The sequence below is a fragment of the Megalobrama amblycephala genome, linkage group LG3, assembly GCF_018812025.1.
Source record: "Megalobrama amblycephala isolate DHTTF-2021 linkage group LG3, ASM1881202v1, whole genome shotgun sequence".
NCBI classification, from domain to species: Eukaryota; Metazoa; Chordata; class Actinopteri; order Cypriniformes; family Xenocyprididae; genus Megalobrama; species Megalobrama amblycephala.
In genome coordinates this window covers 31,951,270-31,978,069 of record NC_063046.1, presented here as the reverse complement: position 1 = coordinate 31,978,069, position 26,800 = coordinate 31,951,270, and the positions used below count along the sequence as shown (strand labels likewise).

Below are 26,800 nucleotides of genomic sequence, written 5' to 3'. Positions count from 1 at the left end.
AGTATTCATTAGCAGATTTTGTATTTGCCACCTAGTATGCTTTTTGCCTAAACAGTATGTCGTGCCTGCATCACTGACAGAGTTGTAAAACCGTTGGACATTGTCCATCATGTTCTTTTGTTGACCTACGATCTCTCATTCTGCTGGAATGTCTCCCCACCTCATATCACCGCCTGGGGATCTAAGCACCGCAAATAAACATTTTCTTCCTTTTATCCTCACTTTCTCCACGTTTTCTGCCGAACCAGAGAACTTGATGATTCCAAATAAGGCGTGTGGCCTCACACCGAATTCCATCTCTCAGGACTTGCCTATCGTCAAGTTGTCTGGCTCCGTATATGAGCGTGAGCTCTGACATATGCAGTTGCCCTGCAACAGCACAAACTCTTGTCCTCGTTCACTGTAAACATCTTTCCTTTTTAATCAATTAAATATGTCAATGTCACTTTCCTGGTTTTCCTGGGGAAGGGAGAGAAAGGGGACGGTATTAATATATCTGTCAGGCCAGTCTGACCTAAACTGGTCACATCTGAGGAGATCTGAAACAAAATAGCCTGGATGGAGGCCACGAATGGCTGAGATGATGCATGAGGCGACAGACAGCTAATCGGCCCGGCCATGGTTCTCAGGGTCATGTGAGGTGAAGCATTTTGTCGAAACCAAAGGAGAACTCTGCTTATCTTTTGCATTTCTGCAAATCTCTCCTTTCACACCGCCCTATCCCGTCTCCATACACAAGACGGGTTTGTCACACCATCGGCTGCCCGAATCGCTCATGGCCTGTACTCTGTGACCTACCGTGGCTCTCCTTGACTTTCTTCCCCCTCCTTTCTGCCGTCTGAGAATTAGGTCAGGGAGGGGAAGCGCAGGCCTAAGGGTGTATGTACATTACAAGGGTAAGAAAAACAGAGCACCAGAGTCTCTGTGATCACTTTACACTCCCATCGCCTAATCTCATGCAAGGCTCCTCTTTCAGAGTGGGAAAAACAGCTATTATTATTTTTGCTGCCCTGCAATTCCATAGCGGAGGTTGGTCTTGGAAAGGAACTTGGTGATTAGGGACATGGAGGATGGAAGCCCTGCTGGCCGGCTGCTCCTGGGTTGTTGGGACGACGGGTCAACCAGTCCACGCCCTCCCACCTGATCCGAGTGGCTTTACCTCACAACAAGGGTAAGCACAGCTGTACAAGCTGGCTCAGGGCCAGATGGATTCTGGATACTCTAACTTTCTGAGTAGTCCACATGTACTGCACTGCATTCATTTTCATAACAGTTTGGTGAATAAAGTTCACACCCATTTGCATGACAGAGCTCAATTTCTTACCAGCAACCAGTTTTTATTCAACACCATAATGCTTTACTTTATTTTTTTTTTTAACAATGCGATCAGAATTTAAAATGTGAAATTGGAAAAACGGATCTTTCCATTACATCTACGACCAATTTTTACATACTTTGGCTTCTTTAAGGAATTTGTTCTCCAGGATGTGATACAAGCATTCACCAAATCGTAACAGAGAAATCCGTATAAGGTTCAATTTGTTAACTTCTTGGACTCTAAATCACACCAGTGGTAACACACCATAACGCAAAACCTGCAACTACAATTAACTATGAATAACCAGTTTCACTTAAAGGTCACGTCAGATAAAACTCACTTTAATTTGGTGCAAAGCATGCTAGGTAATCAGTATAGTTATAAATTAAGGAAATTTATAAATATATACCTGTTTAAAACACTGGCTCATATACTGCCATCATTTACTCACCTTCATGTTGTTCCAAATCTACTTACCTTTTTTTTTTCTGTAGAACACAAAAGAAAATGTATTTTTGTCCAATTAAAATGCTAAATGTAAAAAAATTTTAATCCATTATGCAAAACTAATGTTATAAAAATGAAACCATTTTGTAAAGTGTTATAGTGTAAAATTCAATTTGGACTTTTTATTGTAAGAACACAAGAAGCAAACTGGTAGTAAGACACATAAAACAGGTCAAATGTTCAAATGATCAAAGGAAAAGAGCAGAAGAACAGCAGGATCTGAGGTGGTAAGAATTAGACAAATCCCACTCTCTACACAAGGATATAAATGCACATGTTGTTATTATTCCCTCTCTCTGGGATTGCTACCCCTCCCCCCCCCCCTTCTCCAAGAACCCCTCCCTCACCCCCAGACGTTTGTGGAAGCCAAACAGGGAGGTAGCGCTGTAACCCAGGGCTAATGAGGGGCCTGGCCTCCCCAGACACACACTTCCAAGAAGCAGACCAGCGGGGCTCTCTCTCTCTTAGAGAAAACCTGTCCTTCTCCTTAGAGGATTTTCTTTAAAAAAAAAAAAAAAAAACAGACCTCATGCTCCCAAGCATGGGGCACTGACTACTAGGAATGGCAAAGCCCACACTCTAAACAGAAACGAGACACAATTATTGGAATCATTTCAGAACCATTACAGCTGAACTGAAGAAGAAGTTTGCACAGCTCAAATGTAAACAACGTCTGTTCGATGCCGTCATTAGCGAAAAGCAGGGGAATAACACTCATGTTCTCGCATTCATAAATGCCATAATCAAATGGGGCCTGAAAAAAGTTTGAAAACTCTGTAACCAAACAAAACTAAATTGACAAAATATGGCTTGTGATGCAAAAGCCTTTGAGGTTCAGGTTACCAAAACATTTACGCACATTTGATGACTTTCTTTCTGTTGGCATCAGCAGGCTTTCACCAACATTTCGTGCAATGTGTACAAACTCTGCCCGCAGTTGTTGAGGAACGTTCTAGTGCATGATAGCATGTTTGTATGAACTTTTAATGTCATATTTGGGTTGTATACATTGGTCAAAATGGTCTGAATCAGTTACTCTTAATCACAGTGATATGTGTGTCCTATAAAGCAGAAGAACAGCACTGTTGGAAACGTACTTGCTTCAAGGGGCTAACACTGAAGAATATACAGGGCATTAGTGTCAGCAGCTACTGCTTTGCATTAGCTTGAGAACTTTCCTGCTAAATGATCAATCTTTTCATTTTCCTTAGTCTTTTCCCAACAAGCCTATTACCCATGGTCTTTCCTATTGCAAGCAATGATGTTTTTTCTTCTCAATGTAAGCACAGAGAGTGGAAAAAGGGCAAATGGTGAAGACTAATGTTGTAGTTGGACTCAACCCAAGCTTCCTCTCCTCTCATTTGGCTCATTAAAGTCAAATACAGCCTCCTTGCAATGCAAGTGTTACAAGCCCTCTAGTCTCCACACTGACCTGTTCATCAGCATGAAGGCCTATATGCTACATTTACATTCATTCGACAGACTCACATTGCATTTAAACGTTTTTTTTTTTTTTTCCATGCATTTCCTGGGAATCAAACCCATGACCTTTAAGTGGCTTGTGCTGTGCACTACTGATTGAGCTACAAGAACACTGTGCAGTGATGTTTATCTTAAACTCATGAGCTCAAATTTTTGCATAAAATAAAACGTGATCGCTACCTTTTTTTTCACACCATTTCCTTAGATGACCTCTCCTGGCTCTCACATAGGGCAAGCAGCCAACATGCTGCCAGAGGCAAGTATCAGCCTTTCTTCAACGTTCCTTTGTTTATTTATTTTACCCTTCAACAATTCATTTGGCTGTAGACACTAATCTAGAAATAAGGGTGCATTTGTCAAAGTGTGTTGTGTCTGAAGATGTGTACGTTCATGTGGTGCAAAGGTTAGAGAACATGACACGCTGTGCGGCTGGCAGCAGAAGACAGACTCAGCCGCAGTAAATTGGAACTATTAAATTGAATCAATACATTCCACTCTGACAAGGCAGGAGGAAATGCCACTGGCAATCTGGCAGTGACAGTCAAGTATGTCCTCAAAGAGCTGTTCAAACCTATGTTGCATAATAGATGTTCTTCAAAGCCAAATGCACAAAGTGCTGTACTTGCCACTCGTCGCCGTGGAGGTGTGCAAACTGACACCATGAGGATATATGGCAACAGTAAAGAAAATAATTTCATCCATGCTTCTGCTTTGACACTCAGCACTTATATGAAAGCCAAGGACAAAAAACACTTTGGGTGGGATCTCCTGTGTCTTCCCCCGCCTTGCAAAATCAAGAGCCACAAATATTTGGCCCTTGTCATGCACATTATCTCTCTGACTCTTTTATGATCACAAAATATATTCTGCTGAATTGCACAGTCAGTTGGGTCTTTCACAGCAATTCATCTCCCAGAAGTGCTTGTGGTCTGTGGTTGCCACTGCCGGTCACTTTTTGAACATAATCAAACAGACCCCAATAAATTTTAACCATTGCTAAATTTTATGTTTTTGTGTACAGTTACTGTCATATTTACTATAATAAATTTTAAAAAAAGAAGTAAAGATTACTAAAATGGTAATTTATCATTTAAAAATCTGTTTTCCATCATGAATGTTTGACCTTAAAAAGACAGAAATTGACCCCCGCACTTTTGGTAAGGGCTGCCTAAGTCAGTATCAAACTAAAACAGTATCAAAAAAGCTACAAACTAGCTTAGGATATTTTCTTTCAAATGAGACCATTTTCACATTTCTGTGTGCTTTATAATCAACTGTTTTGTTGCGGATGTGTAGAACAGGAAATGCAATCTCCAAAACATGGAATATCCAGACCATCGCGTCAAAGCGTGCTAGCATTTTCTGAGGACATGTCCATGGTATATAAATCATGCCCGAAAGTTAGCGTTCGTGGGGACATGTCAATCCAAGCCAATCAAACCAACCGTCCATTCAGAAACTGAGAAACTGAGAAATTTGACACAGGCTGATCTCTCACATTTAGATCCGGTTGATGCGCGAGCTGGCTTGACTGAAGTATTTGTGAGTTTTCGTGAGGATTTAGTATATGGACTGTTTTAATTTCGATAATCACATCTAGCAACGGAAAAGCATCGATGGCATCGATAAAAGAGATCTTTGAAAGCGAAACTAAAGTGATTATTGCCTCGGCCAGCGACGCTAAGGGGAGGACACACGAGAGGAGAGGACTCTGAGTTTGGTGTGTATAAACTGTATTACTGCGTTTACATTGCTTATACTCATTTTTGATTGAATTATTATTTTAAAATGTGAAAGAACAGCAATCAATATGATAAACTATTATTTGACCAAAAAAATGTCAAAACTATACATTTGGGATAAGGCTTGCACACTGCACAGCTGTCTGCAATGCAAACTTGAATAAAATTGCCATTTCAGTAAATCTACATTTTAACATTGTGAAATGGGTATTATTACTGTGCAAAAACTGTGTTTATAAACAGTAATTTCTTTGTTTCAGTTTCTGTTGAAGATTAGTAAGGCAGCAGCTGGCACAGCTGGCATCACATCTCCAGGAGGCAGACGGGTGATGCTGAGGTTATGCTCAACACAGGTGACAAAAAATAATGCACATATAAGGAATTATACAAATCTGGAGGATGTTCTAGATTGTAAAAGTCTTGTGTCTCCTGAAAGAATCAAAATCATAAAATGCCTCTTTTTTGGTTTGTTTATTTGTTCGTTTATTATAGCACAGACAAAAAATACTATAATATACACTTTTAGCAGTGTTTTATGTATTTTCAAAGGGTTTTCTGTAAAATAACACTGCGATACTGTAAATGGTATGGGGAGACTTTTTATTTAGGTATACTATATACAATATATACTAGAATATTTTTAATCACTTTTAGGAGTGTTTTATGTAACTTCAAAGGGCTTCCTGTAAAATGACACCAAGATTTTGTATTTAGAGCACTGTATGTGGGTATGGGAAGCTTTTCAATTTGTGTACGCCAAATCCAGGCGGAAATCCCCCAAATGGTCCCAGTGCTTAGGAGGTTAATGATCAGGCAAGTTTAATATATGATGGTGGTCCAATGGTGAGCCTGAAGTGGTGGTCTGATATCTGGAAATCTGATCTTACTATCTGGGCTTTTGCTTACAATTTGGTCCCCCCACTTTGAAAATGTCTCCTGCGCCCCTACTCTTTCTTCATCTTAGTGCACTTAAAGAAAGACTCAAGTCAGTAAACAAATGCTGATGGGCTGAAGCAGTGTGTGCAGCAAATGCAGATTTGTTAATAAATTATATATGACATTTATTTGGATATCTAATTATGCAATATATTGCACTGCAGTTTACAGCTATTATACCCATTTTAATTTAAAGCTTTTGCAGTAAATGCAGGTCAACCTCATACTGTGGTTTGAAATCAGTGAAATTGGACAAAATTCAGCATATGTGGTTTAATTTCTTATCAAATGGTTTATAACATACTCAGTCAAAGTTCCAGAAATTCCACTTTTAATTACTTGTCAAATGAAATATTTTACAATCCTTTAAGAAGTAGGTTCAGTTGGAAGGTGTGTTAGACTTCATGCAGCGCTGCAAAGACTAGAAATTTTGTCCGACTTGAGACAGCAAGTCACTGTGATGTATGGCATCAAAGTACAGCAAGAGCAATTCAAAGAGCGGCTGACTCAGTCGGTGCAACTTCTCCAGAGCGGCTGCACGGGCTCTGATGGCGACACAGCTGTTTCATGACTGGCCGTATTCACAAATGACAACAGTGATGTGTGTTTCGTGTTTATTCTGAAAACTTCAGTTCCTCTAATGCTCACAAATCTGTGTTTTTATAACAGTAAAAACTCTTTTCATGTAACCATAATGTTATATTGTGTCATGTTTATCACAATAACAAAAATATAGACCCACTTTATTGGTATTTAAGCCTATGTAGAGTAGGCTTATGTTGAACTTTATTCTTGTACAGTATTAAGCAGCGTACATGAAGTGTTTCTGTTGCTTCATTAAAACATCTGAAAAGTCTGTGTATTTGACAAATATTGCATTAAATCCATTTTGTCTGTGATAAAGTACACAAACACCATGCAAGCGTCACTATGGAAACCAGAAAGTATCCAACTTGATGGCTTTGTTTTCAATTCTGCCCCCAACTGCAAGCGGCAAATCTCACCGATTGGTCTGTGCTGTGCTGCATGAAGTCATATCACATGTTCACAAGTGTTCACAATTGTTCACTCTTGTTTTATACGAGCACAATACAATCATGAGGATGTTTTGACAGGTAGTGAGTAGGTTTTTTCATGCTTTAGGAGCATGATTCAATAGATTTTGCGAATGTTTTGATATTTTACGTTAATAAACTGTGTAATAACAAATCTCTTGTTGGCATGGAGCCAATTGCAAAGATTATATAGAGGGTGTGCACGTGACGTCACCGTCGACCGCTACGACTGCGGTTACGCCCAGTTAGTGGCACAAAGACAGAGTGGCAGCATTGGTTTTCAGCGTGAATGCAGCTTAAAACACACAAAACACATCCAAAATGGGAAAGAGCTTTGCGATTGACTGAACAAATAGCTTTGACCAAAAATATGAGGTATATTTTTAAAGACTGCCGAAAGCCACAGAAAAAAGAAGCAAATGGATCACTGCAATTCACAGAAACAACTGGACTCCAGGCAGAGAAACATGGATTTGCAGTTATAATTTTGTCAAATTGTGAGGTAAAATCATACCCTATATATTGTATTGTTATATATTGTGTTGACAAATCATCAATTAAATATTTACTATCTTATATTCTGCATAATTTGGTGTTTTTAAATAAACACTGACAAAAACAATAGGAAGTTTTAGGGCTGGACAATATTATGATATATATATAACATTGATATAAGTGATTACTCAGATTTAAACCTACCTATATTGTAGTTATATAAAATTCACAGGCAGATTTGCTTGATGTATTTCCCCGGCATCGAAATCAGGCACATATAAATGTCAGGAAACACGACTCTTGGCTGCATGTCAATATCCATGGATTAGGCTTATTTTAAGTTGTAAGGAACACTTTTGAATCCAACCTTTAGTGTAATCGTTTGTTTTACTCGCATTTTCGCAGTTTCCCCTATTAAATCCAGTCATGCAGCAGGTTTTTTACCACTCAGTCCAGCTGAGGGAGCACGTTCCGGCGGGAAAGTGACGTCGATGCATACTCTATTGTATCTTGCAGAATGTATTAAAAAACTGTAATGTGACTGTGCCACCCTCGCAATTTCAGTCAGGGAAATACCATGCTCTGTCATGAAAATCTAGATGGTGAAAGCTTAGGTCCTTAACGCAACCTGCCAGTAATAACATTGTTCACTACATGGCACTAGCTGATTGGTTCCTGTGGCCTCTGCAGCCAATGAGTTTGCTGCTCAACATTTAAATAGCTTGTCAGTGTTTGCTGTAGCAGTTTGCAGCACATTTTCAGAGTTCCTCTGAAACCCTCCCCCAGCTCCACCTGTATAGATCTGCTACAGGTAATTTCATATGCTATTTGTGCAGCAACAGTATGCCTTACATTCTCACAGCAACGTGTCTGTGTATGTATTGGCAGTAGCAAGTCTATGTACTTGCTCTGCAGTAGTAGCAGAAATAATCAACAGCAGCAGCATAGTTGTTACAGATCCCGTCATTCCCGGACTCCATTTCCCATGATCTTCCCAGAGTGAGCCCACACCTGCACTCACTCCACCACTCTGCCATCACCCACACCTGCAAGTCATCTCCTTATCACCACAGACACTTAAGCACTCCACTCACCTCAGTTCACTGTCCGTTCTCGTTTGCAAAAGGACTTTCTTATGCTTACCACAAGGACCCTAGTTTTACTACTCCAACGTCTCCAGTGATCTCCAGCGTATTCCTTGTTTCCTGTCTCCTCTTGTTATCCTGTGGCTTCGTTTGTGTGTGTCTCCCATTCATCTTCTCTTCTGCACAAAGAACAGTATCAGTCGACAGATCACCACCTACCTGTTTCCCGTTGTCTCCGATCTCCTCTGTCCGTAACAGTAGCAGATTCCCCCAAGACCAAATACATTAACAATGTCATATCCATTACCATGCTAAACTAGAGTTATCATGCTAGAAATGCACTAAATTACCCCACACAGGATCACCTGTGCAATTAGGACACCTAAACACCTGTGGCTGTTTAGCTACTGCCACCTGCTGGTACGGAAAGGCATTTCTTCTTAGGTGTAGAACGGTCATGCTACTTGGCCGTCGGGTGTCAAGCGTCGGTTTGGTGTGTCATGGCAACTTTGGACCCAGATTCTGCTGACGTGAGCCAACCCCACAGTCTGCTTTTGTTGCCACTAGTTTGTTGGTGTCGGCTTGGTGTGTTATGGGCTTATGGCATATATCAATTTCAACAGTACAAAGTTACACATTTTATTGTACAACCCCATTTCCAGAAAGGTTAAAACATTTTGTAAAATGATATATAATCAAGAATCTGTGGTTTGTTAATTCTCTTTAACCGTTATTTAATAGACAAAAGTACAAAGAAAATATTTCCATTGTTTTCACTGACCAACTGTGTTCTACCCACTTAATTGATAGAAATGTGAGTGTAGTACACTAGAGAAACTGTGTCTATTCCCCGAATAGTGAGGTCAAACAATAAATCTGGAAAAAATCTGATCGTGATTAAACCAGAAAATCTCAAAATTTCTGAACAATAACAATTTCTAAAGCAAGTGATCCTAAACATTAGATCGCTGACACCTAAGGCAGTTATTGTAAATGAGATGATCACAGATAATAGTTTTGATGTACTTCGCCTTACTGAAACCTGGCTTAAACCAAATGCTTTTTTCAGTCTTAAAGGGACAGTTCACCCAAAAATGAAAATTTTATGTTTATCTGCTTACCCTCAGGGCATCCAAGATGTAGGTGACTTTGTTTCTTCAGTAGAACACAAATAATGATTTTTAACTTCAACTGTTGCAGTCTGTCAGTCGTATAATGCATGTCAATGGGAATTCCATCTACTGTATAAGAGTCAAAAAAACATGCACAGACAAATCCAAATTAAACCCTGCAGCTCGACATGAAACGATCGGTTGGTTCGAGAAACTGAATAGTATTTATATAATTTTTTACTTCTAATACACCACTATGTCCTTGAGCATCTGGTTGGTGAGGTCTGAAAACACGCTCTGATGCCGGAAGTGATCTCTCGTATGTATATGTCAATGAGTGCAAGCGATCACTTCCGGCATCAGAGTGCATTCAGATCTCACCAACCGGATGCTCATGGCAGTGATGCAATTATCTATAGAGATATTCTTAATATTACTCAGAAAACAGGACACATGTTTAATTTGTTTGTGCTTATGCTAAATGTTACATTCTCAGATATAAGAAAAAAGTCCCTACTATCTCTTGCTTTGGCTTCTGTTTATAGACCTCCAGGGCAACTATGTTCATTTCCTAAAAGAGTTTGCAGATTTTCTCTCAGACTTATTGGTCAACGTCAACAAAGCGCTGATTGTTGGAGATTTTAATATTCATGTAGACAATACAAATGATGCATTAGGGGCTGCATTTACAGATTTACATACACTAGATTTAATTATATCACATGGAACCAATCCTACTGATATAGAGATTCTGCCGCAAAGTGATGATGTCACTAATCACTACCTTGTAACGTGCATACTGCGTACTGCTGATATCTGCCATATTGCAACGCATTATCGACTAGGTAGAACAACTCTCCCGACAACTATAGATAGATTCACAAATCTCGGAGATGTCAAATTGATGTGTGTTTACATCTGGAAGACAAATTTTTTAGAGTGTTTGTTCATCTGCAATACGTCTATAGGATGTTTCCTGTCAGATGCCAAATATAGGTTTAGAAGATGTCTTTAAGATGTTTATGATTTAGAATGTATGTAAAACTGACATCTTAAAGATGTCTATCAGATGTTTTTAAACAGCAGATGCTTTCCAGATGAAGTGATCCTTCATAGACATCTGGCAGACGTACGTGTGCTATCTGGGATACCAGTAAGGGTAATTTAAAGGGGCTGAGAAGCAAGATGGGGTTGAGTTGGAGAGACCGACTTTCCAAAAGTCATATGCAAACAGCAATCAACTACAGGCACACAAAATACAAAGCAATCAAAAAATAGATATATTCTGGTGTAACAAAACACATAGGACAAGCAGGACACACCAACTCCACTAATGAGGCACCCAGATCCAACAATAACAAAAGACAGTCATTGACTGTGGTACAGAGGTCTGCGGTTAATTTCCCAAAGACTATTTTGAGTAGGCTGAACTATCACCACCATAAATGAGACAGTTTCAGCCCAGGGAAACCCATTCTATTCTATTCTATTCTATTCTATTCTATTCTATTCTATTCTATTCTATTCACTGTTACAATCAGATTCACTACCACAGTGGTTCCCAAACTGGGGGGCGTGACAAGGCTGAGGGATAGTGTAGTCAGCAGATTATTATGCAAAAGAAACCAATGCAGGGTGATACAAGACCCTCTCCATAATTATGAATTACCTATTATGCGGCCACATGCCATATAAGTAAATAATTAAACACAAAATATTAATTTGACATTTTAATTACCTCAAAATGACTCGCAGTACACGCTTAGCGTTCCGTTATCAGTTATGGCAGTTGTGGTGGTTGTAGTTGCTGTCCTGCAATAACAGACCACTAGGTGGCGCGACTGAAGAATCAGAATTGTATTGCAGGGAGTCGTGTAAAAATATAAATGAACGATGCATGATTCTGCTCATGTACAAATTTGTTCACAAAATTCACAATTACCAAAACAAGGTGTCTACACCGGACGTGAGCGGCGCGGCGAGACAAAAACAAATAGAACCCACTGATGTTGAATCAATGCTGTGGATGCGGTGCGACACGACACGACAAATCTCGGACAGTAAACTGATGGCCTGTTCTATTTCTGATGAACTCCAGCGTTTTGACACAAAGAACAGTATTTGTAGACAGTAGCTGTTGCGATGCGACCGTCGCGTCCGGTGCAGTAAAAAAAGACAAGAAAATATGACGAGACATATCTCGCCCTCAGATTCACTAGTATAAAGGTGGGTAATGAAGCCGAACAAGTTAAGATGCCAAGTAGGCTATAGTTAAGTTGTACTATCATATACAATATATCACACACCCCTAAACTTTGAATTATTTTGATGTACATAAATCGAAATTCTTTTTTCTTTCATTTCAGACCTGATGGAAGTGAATGAGAAGAGTGAAGTGGAGGAGAATCATCATGTCAAACCTGGAGGAAAAAAAAAAAAAAAACGTGAGTTGCTTAAAGACTGAAAGAATTTTTTTTTAAAGAAAAGAAGAGCCAAGAAATCTTTCACCTGTAGGCTAGTCAGTGTGGAAAGAGTTTCACATACAAACATAGTCATGAGATTCACATGAGGATCCACACTGGAGAGAATCCATTCACTTGTGATTAGTGTTAAAAAAGATTCTCAAGGAAACATTGCCTTGACTCTCACATGAGAGTTCTTAATGGAGAGAAGCTGTTCACATGTCATCAGTGTGGGATAGAATGGGATACAAATCAAGAAAATCCATACTGGAGATAAGCTGTTCATGTGTGAACAGTGTGAAAAGAGATTCTGATACAAAAGTAATCTTGAAATTCACATGAGAGTAGGCTACATACTGGAGAGAGATGGGGCAAAACATTTCTTGGGTCATCAAACCTGAAGACACACCTGACAGTTCATATGAAAGAGAAGCCACATTCATGTTCTGTACATGGAAAGAGTTTTTCATTGTTGCCATATTTACATATACATCAGAAAACACACACTGGTTTGAGAGATTATGTGCTTTGAGTGTGAGAAGACTTGCTTCAGCGAACTGTTTAAAACAGCACTGGAGAATTCACACTGGAGAAAAATCATGTTAGGCCCTCTGCTATTTAGATATATATAATTATAAGAAAACATGGAATTAGTGTTTGGGTCACCAATGTGCTGAAGAGTAGAGCCTGTGCTTCGGTCCAGGAGACCAAGAAACAATGATAATATACTGCATGTTGCTTTATTTAAATATAGGCCTATTGCAGTGATGTCTATTACCTTTTTCATTAAATTGATGTTTTGAACTTGAACTATAAATTTTTCTTATTTCAGTTCTTACTTCAAATACACAAAGTATCTGCAGTTTAATAAATACAGATAAATGCACAGTCTATCACTGTCCCAACACTCTTTTGTATGTCTTAGCATTAACAGACATATTTTCTCACAAGAAAATCACACGAGTCCATCACTTGCAGGAACTTAAAGTTTATTGACATCTTCTGCTATCATATAACATTCTCTACCCAGCTTGTGCTCCTCCCCCTCATGACGCAATTCCACACCATTACCATATTATTGCGAATATCACACATTAACAGCTCAAAACTTGGAGTAAAATATGCTTGAGAAATTTAAGACAAACAGTTTCCACATTTTTCATGTTAATTTTACATAATTATTTCAAGTTGAATGTACTTAATCATGATGCAAAACTGGTGCATGAATATTTTAAGTAAATCCAACACAATTCTTTTTTGTGGGTATATTTTATTTACATGGCATCAATAAGGAAACCACTAAATACCGTGACTTTGCTGTAATCTGAATCCCATATCAAGTTGTCCTTTCAGAGTACAATGCAGACTTGATCCCCTTTCTCCAACAGCAGCGTTAAGTCATTGCCTCAATTCTCTGAAGGACAGATACTCTTGTCATGTTTTGTTCTTGTTTCTATCTTTCCATTTCTATACAAGTCCAAAATAGTTCCATGATCAACTCAACAATGGTAGAAGAAACTGAAATAGTAAACTCCCTGTACCGGTGCTGTGAAAATCCCCTTTGAAGAGTAAGACAGTTCTCCATTTAACAGCTGTAGAGATGAATTATACAAGTGTGTTGATATTGTTTGGATTAACAATATCTGTGGCCTGGTTGTAGGCATCACCAACATTAAAGGTTCTAAAGAGGATCTTTTCGTCGACTGAGAAACCAAAGACTGTTACTGAGTTTTTGAAATGAGCGCATGCGTAAGAACAACCTCCCTCCTTCACAGCTCGTTTCGAGGGAACGCCTCCCAAAACTCGTGCACGAGTATTGGAACATGAGTGTTTACCACCGGCATTCGCTGTGTCTTGTTAGTGGATTCATTATGTCGGACTCACCGCAGGTAACTCATAATCTGCAGTTGTTACTCCTGTCTCCTGACAAAAACATTGCATGCAGCGCCTGTAGAGTGTGGAAAGTTACTGGAGCACGCAGCCGCGCATGTCTCACACGTCTCGCACAAGGAACGTCATGGCAGTGATTGACAAGCCAGAGGGCCAATCCGCGCACGTCTTTCACAAGGAACGTAATGGCAGTGATTGACAAGCGTTCCATGTGAGTGAAGGCGGAGCCTCTGCGCACACCTCCTGTTACATTATCGTCACTGACTAATGGTAGTACGTTTTGCAGCTGGAGCGAACTTTTCCTTAAAGTTCGCTTTGGCAAGCCATTTCGAACTTCCACAAAGAACACAAAACGAAGTTTATTTTGGCCTGATTTTGTTCGAAATTACATCACATCAGTTCGTTCATCGATTTTGTTTGAAGTATTGGGGCCTTTAATTACTACAATGGTTTGAAGCCATGTACTTCAACTTCCAGTTGTCTGCTTTAATTAATAATTAACTAATGATCTGCAAATATATCATTGTTATGACTTTACTTGTGGAGGCACATGACTATTAACTAATTGTTAAGTAATATGTCATTATGGTTTTGACATCTACTCTAAGCCATGGATTTCAATTTCCAACTATTCCACTGTACCAGATGAACTGCTGCATCCAGAATGTTATTGTTCATGGCACAGGAATGTGTCAGGTTAAGCTTGAGGTCTAGGATTCAAAGGTGGAACACTGAGAACATGTGGCCGGGCACTGCTATTTCGTAACACTGTAAAAAATAATGACAGTGTTGTGTTACGTCTGTCGTCATGAAATCAATCAAAATGCGTATTTATTTAAATGCAATGTGTGGACTTTTTACACCATTTCTCCTATTTCCATTTAGCAAAACTAATTTTTTATTAACGACTACACCCACCCCTATCCCTAAACCTAACCTTAGTGATTTATAGTGCATACATACTTGACATACACATGTGTTCCCTGGGATCGAACCCACGATCGCAAATGCTCCTATGGGTCGTATTTCATGAATTAAAATGAAAGTGTCCTGTTGTCGATAGGGGCGCCACTTTAGTAAATGCTCCTATGGGTCATATTTCAGGGCAGTGACAAACGACCTATATGGTCGTATTGGTTGGAGAACATGTTGGGACAAAGAGAATAGAACCCATTATAATCAGTGATAGTAATTCTACACTGGATGCGGCAAGACGCAACACAACACAACAAAACGTCACTTCTGTTATGAAGGACAAATGAACTTGCAATGGTCCGTCATATCCAGTGTAAACAGCTGTTGCGGCATGAGTCTGTAGTTCAGATTCTGGTGTGCTGATATTTGTGTGCAGCCCAACTTACCCATCCTTCAAACACATTCTCTGACATTACACTCACTGCATGTGCAACTGTCAAAACCCATTAATTACATATTACTTAACAATTAGTTAATAGTCATGTGCCTCAACAAGTAAAGTCATAACATAATGATACATTTTCAAATCATTAGTTAATGATTAATTAAAGCAGACAACTGGAAGTTGAAGTACATGGCTTCAACCCATTGTGATAATTAACACATTAATTTACACTTTTAGTTAATAAAATGTTATTAAGGAATTAATACATTATGACACACTTAATAACAATTCATATATTACTTAATATATTAATTATATAGAAACTTTATTAGTTGCTGATGCAGTAATCATTAATTAATGGTTTAGTTCTTCATGAGTCACACATTAAAACATGATTATCTGTGCATTAGTTAAGCATGAATTAATGCATAATAGTGCACCTGTATTGTAAAGTGTTACCGATTTCACAAATAATTACAAAGTAAATCCACCAATTGTTTTTTAGTATATATGTTATTACAGAACATCTTAAAAAACACAAGTCTCACCTCTGCTTTCCTTTTTGATTTCCTCTATCTGAGCTTCACTGATGACAAGTCTGATTTCTAGAGCTTTTATTTGCTTCTCTGTGGCTCCAAGTTCTTTCAGTAGGTCTGTGCATATTTTCAAAGGTCAAGTCAGTTTATTGTTTTCATCTTTAGTACTCAATTCAGAGGTTGCCGGTTCTGTTGCGATAGTCAAACCTGCGGCATTCGGAATGAATATGAGACATTTGTACAAAAGCAGAAGAACTGCTATTATTAACCTCATTCTTAATGCTTTAGCTAAAGTGTGTTATAGATCTGTGTGCTGTATGTGTTTTCATCAGAATGTTATATGACTGTTTCTCAAAAAATACTGTTGTGCTACCTTAATATTTTACAAATGAATGCAATATTAACAAATTAAAGCTGTTAATGCTTTCCTTGGCAGCACAGATCTGTACAGAGCACTAAACTTTGGACTTAATAACAGATAAAGTACTAGACATACATTCCATTATGTTTGCTTTTTTTTTTTCTTTTGCTGCATTCAGTTTTTGTAATCAAATAGTTCACAACTTCACACTGAAAACAATTTAGTTAAAATACACTGTGTATCAGCTTCAACACGTTATAAAATATGATTATCATTATCATTATTATAAATTCCATTTTTGTAAGAAAAAAATGTTTAATGCATAAATGTTCTTTCCAAAGCTGCCAAAGAAACTCAAGGTATTTAAATTACCTGTAGTTTGAAGCATCAAGATCTTCATGTTTTTTCACAAGATTTAAAAAGATCCTTCTCATTGTCAGCACCTTTTGGTTTACAATTATTCTATGGTGGATGATTCTCTCACAGAAGGTCTTGAAGCTGGCATCAAAGGTTGTCTCATTTCTGAAAAGAAAACATTAAAAACAGAAAGGAGATATATAATTTTTTGTGCCATAACTATTTCACAATGGCTTCTATTTTTAATATCATATCAATAGTAGCAAATCGAAAGCAATTGACCAAGCAATTTAAGAAGATTTTTTTAAATCTCAGCAGCTTTCAGCGAGAAATTAAAGGTCCCGTTCTTCGTGATCCCATGTTTCAAACTTTAGTTAGTGTGTAATGTTGTTGTTATAGTATAAATAAAATCTGTAAAATTTTAAAGCTCAAAGTTCAATGCCAAGCGAGATATTTTATTTAACAGAAGTCGCCTACATCGAACGGCCAGTTTGGACTACATCCCTCTACTTCCTTCTTTAATGACGTCACTAAAACAGTTTTTTGACTAACCTCCGCCCACAGGAATACACAAGAGTTGCGTTTGTAGAGTGTGTTTGTCGCCATGTCGTCGAAACGCTGTTATTTTCATCCCGCAGTCCAATCACCGGGTCTGATTCCGGCTCAAATTGATAGGGTAAAATTAAAGACATGTTTACAATAACACTGAGCGCGTGCATCTCCACGTTATGGTAAGAGGCGTGACTTTTCCGGGCAAGATGCGCTAAGCTGCTGTCGAATCACAACACAGGAACCGCTGGCACAATCAGAACTCGTTACGTATTTCTGAAGGAGGGACTTCATAGAACAAGGAAGTCATCAGCCCGTTTTTATGACAGTGGAAACAGCGGTATACAGATAAGTAAATTATGTGAAAAATACTGTGTTTTTTTACACGCGAAACATGAACACATGTTATATTGCACACTATAAACACAATCAAAGCTTCAAAAAAACACGAAAAACGGGACCTTTAATTTGTAAACTGTTAACAGTTAAACAATATTGAGTTCTGGCTGTAGATGTATGCAAAACAATGCAAATCTGACTCTGACTGTACATTAAATATTAAATAAATTATGTAATTGTAATTGAAAATGAGCCGTGTTACCCAGCATGTGGCATACAACTTCAAAGTTCAAATGTGTGTGTGTGTGTGTGTGTGTGTGTGTGTATATGTAATTGTTTTTTACCCACCGTTTTCTTACAAAGTATGCACAAGGCATGAAGCACAGGACCTGCACAAGCTACTGGCAGGCCCATCTTAGGTCAGCTGCTCTTGTGTGTATGTGTTGTTGTCGTTGTTTTTTTTAACTAATCTAACAAGCAGTCTACCAAGCCTTAAATGAATCTAGCTGAGAAAGAGTGTGAGTCGACAATAGTAATTCTGGAATATTGACAGCATCGTTATCAAGAAAGGTTACTAATTTAACATTTTCACAATTATTGAACAAATTCACCATACAGTAGTTGAGTCAACTAGCGCTCATTTCATTCACATACCACCTGCAATCCAGTTTAACCAGGTGCAGTCTCCACTGGTATATTGCTGTACTATGTCTATTTAAGTAATTGTCATTCTTTCAGTGTAAACATGCCTTTCTGTGTCTCTGAGGCTCATTACAGCAGGCACCAGGTTCACTAAGGTCAGCGCTATTTGATTGGCACAATTAACATGGCACTATAAAAGTTTATTTAAAAGGAATGTTTATGTACTCTTCTATTGTTCATGGAAGCAGTAATTGTTTCCAGATTCAACTCTGTGTGAGTGTGTTTGTCTGGTCATGGTAAATCCTACATTGTACTATCCTACAAGGATAGTAATACCAGAAATTTTTTACCTTGGGGGGACATTTTTTTGCTCCCCATGAGGTTAGAGGATAGAACATAGACCTACGGTTTGTACAGTATAAAGTCTATGATAAATATAAATATTGTATAGTCTATGGAAAGTCACCATAAAACATGGAAACCCAACTTGTGTGTGTATGTTGTGGGACAACAAAATGCTGACACTGTGGGTCATATAAAGATGGTCTGGTACTTGCTTAAATGTAAATTACATGAATAAATATCACATTATGCTCTTTGAAGACTTGAAATGTATTAATGCAATATTTATCACAAACCATTTATTAAGATACTATCTAAAAAAAAATTATTCCCCCTTGTACCCAGTCGCCACGTTTTTGGTTTCTTTTTCTGCGTAAATGCACAGACTTATATACATATATATACATATTTATATACTTACATACATACTTATATACTTATATACAGCATATGCATGTCTGAGAAGGCCTATATATGGCCTCTTTATGTTTACATGTGATCTGTCTTTAACTACCATACAATTGGGATATGCCATCTTTAAGATCTGAGTATTCAATACCTGAAAAAAGATAATGCTTTTTGGCTGGTCTTTTATTTTACCCTGTAGCTAAGAGCATAGATAAGCAATTACTGTGAAGTGATTACAGATATTAGGATGAGAGAAAGAGATGCCTGATTGCACACAAATACAGAAGCCTTCAGTGTCTGACAAATAGCAATTTGTAAATGTCTAAATCATGACAAATGGCACTCACAAATAATGTGAAATAAGCTCTCAGTCAAAATAAGGCCAGCACTTGCCTGCTGTTTTCAACGAGGATCAGTGATATTTTTCCAGTTTATACGGCAATGGTCCAAAGAATAATAGGAAGATCCACTGACAAATATATAACTGCATCTCATACCAGCAGACCATTTCCTAAGCTTTCCTTCCCTTCTCAAATGTGTGCTGTATGAAAAATGGAAAAGTCACAAGGTGTTTTTTATGCAAAGCAATTTATGTACCACATATTTGGACATATTATTGTTGGACAAACTTTATTCCCCCCCTCCCCCCTCATGTGTCCTGTGATAGAGTATGGGAGGAAAGACACCAGGTGACTATGAATCAAACAATGACTAAATAATAAAATTCCACAGTGATAGCAGGATTTCCATTTAGGCCAGCTTTGCTGACAAGACTCTCAGTCTCCTGGGGTACACAGTGCTGCCTTTTTGCCCCGAACTTGCTGTTGACCTCTACAAGGACGAGAATTTAGCTGATTATTTAAATGATGCAGGCCTTGAGCATGTTCAAATAAGTGCAAACAACAACAAATGTAATAAATAAATAACTCTGATTATTTAAATGAAATGACTTTCATTCTGTTCCATCAAAATAAAATAGTTGCCAAAGTGTCAGAATCCCTCAAGGCATCACTTTAGAAGAGAGAGTCATGTTTAATTGACTTATGTTTGCAACTGAGCTAACCATATCCCCAACCTGAGGCACAACACCTTGATCTGATCTTACAGACAGCCTGCTCACAGTTCAGGCTGAGTTTGCTTCAATGGTTTTATTATTAATATTATCAATAGTAATAATACACTTTATTCTCCAAGAGCACAAGTCAAATTACTTTACCTGGATCATAATAGTAAAAACTGTTTTTGTTTGTTTGCTGGTATGGTGGCTCGTGGGTTGCACTGTTGCCTCACAGCCAGAAAATTCCTGGTTCCAGTCCTGGCTGAGGCAGGAGTCCATGCTTTTTTTGTATGAAGTTTGCATGTCCTCCCTGTATTGTTATGGGTTTCCTGGGTGCTGTGGTTTGCCTCACATCCCAAGAAGAAATGCAGTTTAAGGGCAGTGACACACCAAGTCAGTCGGCCGTCAGCTAACGTTTGAGCGTGTGAGCATCTATCAGGCTAGTTTTTGCAGTGTGTTCAACATGTTGGCTTTAGTTGGGCTCACATCGATGGCAGCTCACCCGATTCAGCATGTTGAATCAGTGTCAGGGCCATTGGTAAGAGAGATCACTGTGATTTGCATGTGTTTTCTTTAGTTGCAGTCCGTTGAGCTCTCTTGGCCTCTGTACTGATTTTGGCTGTTAAGTTTAGCGAATGAGTCAGTGCACAAGAATAAATACGAAAGTGATGAACGTGAGCAAAGAAGTTCTAATTGTACATCATCTGACCTTAACATTTCAATGTGCAAATATTTTCATAACAACATGAGCTGCCTGGAATGAAGAAAGTGATCAGCAATGATTGATATGCAAAGTGGTAAGCAAGTACTGCTTTGTTTACGGTTGGTACTGTATATGCAGTCCTAGGCTATGTTCACACTGTCGGTCCAAATTCAACTATTTGTGTATCCAAGGCCCTGTTTACACCTGTGGCCTGTTGCACAAAACCGGTTTCAGTTTCTACCCAGGTAAGTTTGAGATTAGTTTGCGCAAACTCTAGTTTTTCTGGCTCAAGAAAGTGGATTGGTTTTTAGCGGTGTTCATCGCCATGGTAACTTACGCTACACGGCTAACCTGCTACGGTTTTATTCTGGGTTTGAGATTGCAAACCCAAATTGGACCAATCAGCTGTGAGTAAAGATGCAATAAAACCACTCCCCTGTATCACTCGCTACAAATGAAAGCAGTTTAGAATGAAAGAAATTTAGAGACAAAATTGTTAGTCTTTTGCTGCTAATTATTTATTATATTTATATGTATTAATATATATAATTCATATAATATGTTCCTATAATTATTATATTAATTGGCAAATTATATTAAACTTTGCTTTTAAATTAAAATAAATATAATACATGCATTAATATATAAAGCTTTCAAACAGATTAAGCTTATGTGTTTTCATTTCATTTGAGCTCTTTGTGAACCTATACAAACTATTAGGCCTATTTCTTTGATTCGCATGCATTGATATAGTCAGATATTTTCTTTCAGCTGCCTTCTCAACTCAGGTTTAACTCTGTATTAAACCTGAGTTGACAGAGAATGTTTATACCGAGCGTTGTGAGCCAGTTGAACCTGATGTAAACCAGGTTGGATTTATCTGGAATTGTCAACTAAACCTACTCTGAAACTCAGAGCTTGTTCAGCTAGCTTCATGCAATAGGCCTCCAACTGAAATCCGATCATATTCAGCAAGTCCGAACGACCAAAAATCCGTTTCAAGCTACATTCATAGGTGGTTTGAAATCCTATTCAAATCTCATTTTTGGAAATCCCTTTCAGTCTGACTGATCAGATTTTGCGTGGTTTATGTTAATTTCACATCACGTAAAACGTGCACTTTGCAACGTGTTGTTGCAAAGTGCCAGACGAGCAGAATAACTGCACTCGTTGTGTGCTGTCTTCCAGTTTGTATTTCCACAGCATGAAGGTAAGATCTTATGGATTTATGAATGAACTGCTTGTTTTAAAATGTTTCCGGTCTACTGACATTTATGACATACACTTCAAACATTACAATGCTCATGATAACTTTTGTTAACTCTACAATAAGTGAATTCACTTAATCAGCTAATTAATCTTCGACAGCGATGCCAGTGAAATATACAGGGCTACCACAAAAAAAGAAGTTCAAAGACAAAATTCTAAAGATGGCTGCACGCTTGTTTCTCTGGCGCATAAAGTTTATAGATGCAGCCGACATTAAGCAAAAACACAGTTGGCTTTTGTCGCCGCTAGTTCTTTGATGTGGCTTTTGTGTGTCCCAGGCTTAAAGTGTTAGTTTAAAACAAAACTTTATTTATTTATTTACTTATTACTTTATTATTTTCACACGCATGTGTCGTGCTTCTCACGTGTACAGCGTCGGCCAATACTGAGCTGGCGTTCGGACGTAAACATGAAAGCCTGCACTGAGTTCACTACGTCAACTGCGTATGGCAACAGTTTAAATTGTTAAATAAAGTTATTTTTGTTTTGTTTTTGCACACAAAAAGTATTCTTGTTACTTCATAACATTAAAGTTGAACCACTGTAGTCACTTAAGTCAATTTTATTGATGCCTTTAATACCTTTTTGGAACTCAAAAGGTGCAATGATGTTGCTGCCTACGTGTGGTTCAGAAACCCTCGGATTTCATCAAAAATATTTTAATTTGTGTTCAAAAGTTTCTGGATGGTAAGATTTTTTTTTTTAATGTTTTTGAAAGAAGTGTCTTCTGTTCAACAAGCTTTCATTTATTTGATCCAAAATACAGCAAGAACGGTAAAATTGTGAAATATTTTTTACAATTTAAAATAACTTTTGTATTTGAATATTTTTTTAAAACATAATTTATCTGAAATAGAAAGCTTTTGCATTATAAATGTCTTTACTGTCACTTTTGATCAATTTAATGCATCCTTGCTGAATAAAAGTGTTAATTTCTTTACACAAAGAAAAGAAACTCTTATTGAACCCAGACTTGACCAGTAATGTGTGTGTGTGTGTGTGTGTGTGTGTGTGTGTGTGTGTGTGTGTGTGTGTGTGTGTGTGTGTGTATATATATATATATATATATATATATATATATATATATATATATATATATATATATATATATATATATATATATATATATATATATATATATGTACTTGTATATAAAATATTTGACTGTATATTATATCCTAAGAAAGATTAATATTCATTGATTTTTAGATGCAACCCCAACTCCAAACGTTCTTGGCAGCAGAAAAAGACAAAATATAAAAATATAATTCAGAGTGGTGAGTATTAACCACAACTTTTTATTATTTTTGTGAATATTTTATCACAAATGCTTGTTTGCAGCCAATAGAAAAAAGTGTGAAATTTGGAAAACTGGGGGAGGGCCACCTCCTCCAGAATACACTGTGGTGGAGGAGCTGGCTCTGAGTTCTAATAAGGGACGGCCCATTATGGATGGGGTTACAGGGGCTGTACAATCTGACCCTGGTACTGGCTCCTCTAAGCAAGTGACGCTTGGTATGTGTGCAATGCATTTTATTTGTATTATTTTTTTTAATATAGGAGTTTTAAATGTGAATGACTGTATGTTCTGCAGTAGAGGGAAATACAGTGTCCCTGTTGAAGCCAGCACACAGTCTCTCACATAGAGGTCAGTATGCAGCAGACAGAGCACTGAACATAACCTGCTTTACAACAGTTATGCTTTACATACAGTACATTTATTTATTAGGGTGAAGTAAATGAGGACACTGTCTGTGTGGTCTGAGACAGTTGCTGAACACTATGGGCTTTTTATGGCATAAAAGTGACTGGCCCTTATCCTTATCTCTCTTTTTTGTAGGATTTTGCACAACCTGCCCCTGAAACTGAGGCCTTTACCTCAATGGGCTTCAGAAGAAATGTGAACAAGGTAAAACCTTTTACATAAATAGGAAGACATGTCATTTTGTGATTTGATTAACCTCCAGAAAACTTGTAATGATTATGTTTGTGGTGGAATTAGGTTTCAGGTGGAAACAGACTCAGTCAGGGCCCTTTACAAAAGGAGCCTAGAACCGGACTGCACACTAAATGAGCTGGACCAAATTAAAAAAATAATAATAATAATAAAACTGGAGATATTTCTCCCTCCCATTGCCACAAAACCAATAAAACAGTTTGGGACCTATGCAGTTTCAATGTGCTTTTATTAAGTGAAATATTGTATGATAATTGCATCTCTGACAGCTGCGCCAGCTGGGTGGTCAAGTGTGATGGGGTCAATTTCATCGGGGAGATGTTGGTTTTGTGGTGGTAATCGCTCCTTTCTGATTGTGGCTATATTATGCAGAATGGCACATGCAGCTACAATCTGTGATGCTCACTCTGGTGACACTCTTATGTGCCGTAAGCAATTGAAACATGAATTTAGGATGCCAAAGGTCATCTCGATCTTGACCCTGGTTTTACTGAGGGCCACATTGAAGCAATTTTGTGGCCCTGGCTGAAGGTCAGGATGGGGGTTAGCAAAAACCTCTGGCATGCATAACCCCTGTCTCCTACCAACAGGCCATCAAAAAGCCCCGTCATAGAACATAAAATGGGAAAATTGTGTAGGGTTTGCTGTCACAATTAAAATGGACACTTTAAGTGTTTTGTACTGTACTAAATGTAACTTACCTTCCTCAAAGTGCTGACACAACAGACTCGCGGAAAATTCTTGAGTCATGCACTGAGCCAGGCCATTTGGCATCCAAGCTTGTGATCATACATTGATGATCACAAGTCATCTGCAGATTAAATGTACAGTAGATCATTTTCATATCTGTTAATGTTACCATTCATTTAAAGATTCATCTCACTGAAAATAAAAAGTCATCTCACATGTAGGCCTACATGAACATTAAGGCTGTGAAAGGATTTTCTATTCAGATAATCTGCCTCATGTTCTCCTAGAGCTGTGGAGATTGAAACATGTGTTGGTATCTATCACAAGATTAAAATAATAGTCAAGATTTAAAATCATTAACATGTACTTTATTGCATAATGCATTTAGGTACTCAAAGTGATTTATTTTTTTTAGTTAATGTAAAAGGTTAAATTTGTTAATTTGATGTCACCCTATATCTTACCGGCAATTTTATAAAAGCCCTCTTTTAAGGACATGGCCGATAAATGTCCGGGAAACACAGTGAAGCTGTTAATGTACCCCTGCAGTGAGAGGACCACCTTGCGAATGGTTCGACAAACCATGTTTTTCCCTAGGTTCTCTGCATCACCGACCGCATACAGGTATGTACCACTTGCAAAAAAAATGCAACGCAATACACATCATTTGCAGTACAGTAAGGGCATGGCTTCGACGTGTCACATTTCTTATGCGAGGCTCAAGAAATTCGCAGAGATAAGAGATTCCTTCCGCGGAAAATCTATCTTTCATACAAATAAGTCTCAGGGAAGGCAAGGGGATTTTGTCTGTCCCTAAAAACTCCCTCTCTATAAAGTGCTCGTCTAACAATTTGCACGGAGATGTCCACAGGATTCGGAAGAAAAGGTGAAGCCATTGCAACAGATGCTGGGGATTAGTTACGTCACCTATGTATTTCTTTGCTCACAGCTGATTGGTCAAATTTCAGCCTGAGATCACAAATCCAGAGCATAACCTGCCCCAGAGCAGGTTAGCCGTGCAGCGTCAGATAACATGGCAACGAACACTGATTTAAGTCAAGCAACTTTCATAGTACCTAAAAGCCAGGGTTGGCGCAAACTAATCTTAAAGGTCCCGTTTTTCATGGTTTTTTGAAGCTTTGATTGTGTTTATAGTGTGCAATATAACATGTGTTCATGTTTCGCGTGTAAAAAAACACAGTATTTTTCACATAATTTACTTATCTGTATACCGCTGTTTCCACTGTCATAAAAACGGGCTGATGACTTCCTTGTTCTATGAAGTCCCTCCTTCAGAAATATGTAACGAGTTCTGATTGTGCCAGCGGTTCCTGTGTTGTGATTCGACAGCAGTTTAGCGCATCTTGCCCGGAAAGGTCACGCCTCTTACCATAACGTGGAGATGCACGCGCTCAGTGTTATTGTAAACATGTCTTTAATTTTACCCTATCAATTTGAGCCGGAATCAGACCCGGTGATTGGACTGCGGGATGAAAATAACAGCGTTTCGACGACATGGCGACAAACACACTCTACAAACGCAACTCTTGTGTATTCCTGTGGGCGGAGGTTAGTCAAAAAACTGTTTTAGTGACGTCATTAAAGAAGGAAGTAGAGGGATGTAGTCCAAACTGGCCGTTCGATGTAGGCGACTTCTGTTAAATAAAATATCTCGCTTGGCATTGAACTTTGAGCTTTAAAATTTTACAGATTTTATTTATACTCTAACAACAACAACATTACACACTAACTAAAGTTTGAAACATGGGATCACGAAGAACGGGACCTTTAAACTTACCTGGCTAGCCAGCTAATCCGGCTTCATAGTACAGGCCCCAGGTCTTTAATGGACAAACGCAGGAGATCAATATACATGGTACAACAAAGACATGAAATACTGACATATACAAAGACGACAATCGACAAAGACTGAGGGAGAACACAGGGAATATACAAGGCAAACAAAGGGGCAAACAAGGCTAATTAAGAGAGACAGCTGGGACTAATAGAACTCAATCAAGGTAACCAAGGAGACAAACTAGTGGCGGGAAAACTGAACAAAAGAACATGTGACAAGGGACACATAAACACAGAACACTGACAGTGATACATAATAGGCAGGTGTATGGTGTAAAAAACAGTATGC

General features: G+C 38.3%; 1 long non-coding RNA gene across 1 annotated transcript; it reads left to right on the top strand.

The window, feature by feature from the left end:
• The first annotated feature begins 6,475 nt into the window (after window positions 1–6,475).
• Window positions 6,476–25,681, top strand: LOC125265135. Its single transcript, XR_007184207.1, has 6 exons — window positions 6,476–7,542; window positions 12,099–12,176; window positions 23,217–23,284; window positions 23,568–23,655; window positions 23,848–23,916; window positions 24,010–25,681. It is a non-coding gene; the product is annotated as an uncharacterized LOC125265135 (long non-coding RNA).
• Window positions 25,682–26,800: the final 1,119 nt, after the last annotated feature.